The 4,996-nt window shown below is 42.2% G+C and overlaps 1 pseudogene; it reads right to left on the minus strand.

The window, feature by feature from the left end:
- Positions 1 to 3,180: 3,180 nt before the first annotated feature.
- On the minus strand, positions 3,181 to 4,474 carry LOC138452718 (zinc finger protein 182-like; annotated as a pseudogene).
- Between the last annotated feature and the right edge of the window lie 522 nt (positions 4,475 to 4,996).

Consider the following 4,996-nt stretch of genomic DNA (forward strand, 5'->3'; position numbering starts at 1 on the left):
GATGAGGCCCAATAAGGCTGAAAAATGTCTGGATGCTTTAGGCCTTGTGCAGAGGGGATGTAACCAAGCAGGTTGGGCTAGACTGCCCCTTTTGGGGTGGGGCCAAGCTGCATATGATCTTTCCCCTTCTGTAAAGGCTTGGCAGGCAAAGAATCATGGTCTGGAGGGTTGTCCAGAGCGATGTGATATTTCCACTGACCAAACCACCTTGGGTTCTTTGTTTGGCTGTTACATCCTGTTTTTACTTGCCGTATTATTAGATAGTACCAAAAAGACCGCTGGTATGAGCAAATGCTGTTTTTGAGATTTTAAATATGTACCAGACACTCAGTGCCATCTTGAAACTACCTACAACTGACTGAGCTTGTGGCTTTGTGGTGCTACAGGATCCGCTGCATTCGCTGGCTGAGTGTCTACAGGATTGCCTCTTGACTGCACAGTCTCCGAGCTGGTGTTGCCCTCACTTTGGAAATGCCGATATCTGGCTTTCCAGTGAACTGTCACGGTTCAGTTCAATTATGCGGTATGAATCTGTTGAAAGCCTAGGTTTTCATTCTTTTCTGCGGTTTGATTCGCCTAGGTCAGGGTTTGTTTGAAATTGTTATTAGTTGTTGATGTTGCAGTTGCCTGTATTCTTTTGTGGGAAGAGGCAATGCTGGATCTACAAAGGAACTATGAGCCTGAGAATCAGACTACTCCCACCCCCTAAGAGGCACACCATTTAGGGGTGGAGCAACATATTCCACTGTAGATTGGCCCCTCATAAGGAAAGTATGAGTAACACACCTCTAAAACACAAAATGGGAAATTCTAATGATGTCAGTACTCTGCAGGCCCATGTTATTATGATACAGGTTATAAACAAACATACTACCCCGATTATTTGGTGTATACACAACCTCTACTGTGCTCAGCATTCTAGAGATAATGGTGTATTTGCAAATGTTTTCACACCTACTGGCATCCACTATACTGGGTATGAAATAACCTAGGGTTCATCAGCTAATTACCTTATTGTCTATTCAGGTATCTTGCTGCTCTCCTAAGATGCTGTTTGACAGTGAGTGGTGCGTAGATAAACAAAAGCTAAACAAAACAGAACGTGATCATCTTTGTTACCAAAGTCAATGTATATTTACCTCAAACAGCAAACAGGAGACACATAGAAAAGGACCCTATTGCCATCATTAGAGGATATGGCAACAGGGTGATGACAATGAGGCTATGAGCAATGTTACATATAACTGTTCATTCCCTTCCACAGGGAATATTATGGGGATGAATATACTGGGTAGGGCTATGTGTCTGCTGTTATTGTTCTGCTGCTTTCTGTAGTTTTTTTTTAGGATGCTGTTTGGTATTTGTTTATTAAAATTCTTGTAACGCGCCACTCGGCCAAGGGCCTCAGGGCACACACAAAACAAGGCAAAGGATGTACAACAAAGAGGAAATAGCAAGAATAATCAAGGGAGGCTAGAACCAGTGTTTAGTTAAGAGGATGGTTAAACAGAAATGGCTTGAGCCTTTTTCTTTTTTTAACTCCTAGGTGGTTTTGATTTTTTTCGGATCAAGTAGGAGATAATTCCAGATACGTGGAGCTTGAGCATCAAATCCTGCTCCTCCAAATCTGACCAGCCTGAATCTGGGCTGCAGAGTCTGGCTTGATCCTGGGATCTGGGAGAGGGAGATGGCTGACAGGCCTTCAAGCGCCCAATGAGAAATGTTGAGGCTCAAGGGTAAGACATTCGTGGGTCATGGTCAAAATCTTGTGGGAGACACGATGCTTCACAGGCAACCAGTGCAGCTCCCTCCTAGCATGGGCCGTATGATCCCGCTAAGAGAGAGTTATTTTTTTGTGGGAAAAAAAGGGGCGAATATGGATGAGCAGTTTATTGAAGAGACCACAGGAAGACCGAATCTTCACACTTTTGGCCACCGGAATTGTGTTGTTAGCTATGTTAAAACTCTTGTAATCAGGGGTGAGTTTTATTTTCTTAGCATATGGCTAGAGGCGACAACAAGAAGTTCTGTCTTGTCAGAATGAAGGCCAAAGAGTTGGTCACCATCCAGGCTTGGATGGTGGCATTGATGGTGTTAATGAGCAAGGAATCTTGTGAGTGAGCTTCAGGACAACCTGGGTGTCATCCGCATAGTTGGTATAAAGGAAGCTCAGGTCATTGAGAAACCCCAGAAGCAGCAGGAACCTTGTGGGATCCTGCATGGGATTGCTGCCGGTGAGGAGCTGGCGTCATTGAACTCTAGCATTGCAGGGGCCCAAAAATTATGCCACCCACTGCACTGCTAACCCTGAGCAGCCCACCCAGGATTCCAATCTGGCCACCAATAAAGCTTGGTCGACGAGGTTGAAGGCAGCGGATAGGTCAAGCAACATCAAGGAGGCCGGGGTGGCCCTGGTCCACAATGCTAGAGAGACTAGATTTTAGATCAACCATAGCGGTCTCGCTGCAGTGTCTGACCCGAAAACCAGAATGCTGTGGTCCCAAGATGTTATTGTCTTCAATAAACTTCTGGAACTGGAGAAACGCCACTTGATCCATGATCTTGAGGAGGAAGGGCACATTAGTGATGGGGTGTTAGTTTTTAGCAAGCATGGGATTGAGATTGTCCTTTTTTAATGAAGGGGCGATCCAGAGGCGTATCCGAGAGGCCTGCTATTGTAAACGTATTTGTTTAAACAATTGCAAAGAGTCCAAATCTACCTTCTACTATTGCTTAATTGGAGGAAGGATAGCTCAGGGGCAACACATTTGTCTGGGAAGCAAGACAACGCAGCACAACACAGATTCGAATCACGTACCCACGCTTAGAAACCACTCATTGCTATTAGCGCATTATAAATAAACAATTAAAATAAAATAAATAAATGGGAATTTGTAAGTTAGTGGCTGGGCATGTGATATTTTCCTTTTATTTTTTCTTCAATTGGTTTATGTTGGTGTTTTTCGAGTTCCAATTCTCACCTAGGTGATTTATGTGATGTAGGCTCAGCTCCCTCTTTCTAATAAAAGCACTGTCCCATTTCAAAAGAGAACATTATTTCTCGCTGGTGTGACTTATCTGTCGCATTAGAACAGTCTTCTGTGGAAAAGCCTTGTCACAATCAAAACATTCGCATTACGTCTTGCTGGTTTAACCAGTTTCACATTCTGAACATTCACATTATTTCTTGCTACTGTGATTCCCCTGATGCCGCAATAGATTACTCTTTTGCCGGAAAGACTTTTCACACTCAGAACATTTATATGGTTTCCCTCCAGTGTGATTTTGCATATGCAAAGAGAGCTCAGACCTTTGCTTAAAAGCCTTGTCACATTCAGAACTTGTATACGGTTTCTCACCAGTGTGATTTCTCTTATGCACGGAGAGCTCACACCTCTGCTTAAAAGCTTTGTCACATTCGGAACATTTATATGGTTTCTCCCGAGTGTGATTTCTTTGATGTATTGATAGCACATACCTCCGCTTGAACGTCTTGTCACATTCAGAGCATTTAAATTGTTTCACACCAGTGTGAGTTCTTTCATGTACAGTGAGCTCAGACCTTTGCTTGAAAGACTTGTTACATGCAGAACATTTATAAGGTTTCTCTCCAGTGTGATTTCTCTTATGCACATAAAGCACACACCTTTGCTTCAAAGCCTTGTCACATTCAGATCATGTATACGGTTTCTAGCCAGTGTGATTTCTCTCATGTACAGAGAGCTCAGACTTTTGCTTGAATGCTTTATTACATTCAGAACATTTGTATGGTTTCTCGCCAGTGTGATTTCTCTCATGTACAGAGAGCTCAGACTTTTGCTTGAATGCTTTGTTACATTCAGAACATTTGTATGGTTTCTCGCCAGTGTGATTTCTCTCATGTACAGAGAGCTCAGACTTTTGCTTGAATGCTTTATTACATTCAGAACATGTATATGGTTTCTCGCCAGTGTGATTTCTCTCATGTACAGAGAGCTCAGACTTTTGCTTGAATGCTTTATTACATTCAGAACATGTATATGGTTTCTCGCCAGTGTGATTTCTCTCATGTACAGAGAGCTCAGACTTTTGCTTGAATGCTTTGTTACATTCAGAACATTTGTATGGTTTCTCCCCAGTGTGAATTCTGTGATGTATCAATAGTTGAGCCTTTGTCTGAACGCCTTCTCACATTCAGAACATGTATTCTTTATCTCCATAGTATGTATTTTTGTTTAAATGGCTATATTCTTATTAGTAAATCTTTTTTCAATGCCAGTAGATTTGTATGGCAAGTCTATGATGTGTCTAAATCAGGCACATATTTGCATTCATTCAATAACCAGATTAAACCTAATATTTCAGGCAAGGACTTGTCCGCATCAGGTTTGGCTCAGGTTGCATGATATGATATGATAGGTTATTTATAACGTGCTTGCTTAATACCCAGAGGTTTCTAAGCGCGGACCCGGGGATCAAACCTGTGTTGCTCCATTTCGTCTTAGTTCCAAGGCAAGCATGTTACCCCTGAGCTATCCTCCCAAGACGCATGTATGTATGCTTACAAACTGCCTTTGTCAGTTTCTTAGCTTGTGTCTCGTGTGTTTCTCCGAATACCTGTTAAATCCTCAAAATGTAATACTGAAAAAAATGAATCACTATTGAAACCACTTCAAGCAACCTCAAGGCCAAAGTCATTCACAAGCACTTTCAAATGCCAAGTATGGTGCATAAAGGCCTTAACCTTGCTTGAAATTGAGAAAGATCTCCAACATCGAGTACCGCCACAGGAGGTTTATAACTGAAGACTCGAGAGTGGAGGCACTATTCTTCTCATCTCTGCATGCATGCCATCTTCAATATGAATATTTCTCCTTTCGAGTATAACAGTATAGATTTGATGATATAGAAATAGATGGCTGTTCTAAGTGAAACCCTCAACACACTCACACACTGTACATAGAAATGTTCTGAGTATTAGGCATGTGTGGCACATGCAATGACTTAAGCTGATCAA

This window comes from Ambystoma mexicanum, chromosome 4p (assembly GCF_040938575.1).
Source record: "Ambystoma mexicanum isolate Mex_15411 chromosome 4p, UKY_AmexF1_1, whole genome shotgun sequence".
In the NCBI taxonomy this organism is placed as follows: Eukaryota; Metazoa; Chordata; class Amphibia; order Caudata; family Ambystomatidae; genus Ambystoma; species Ambystoma mexicanum.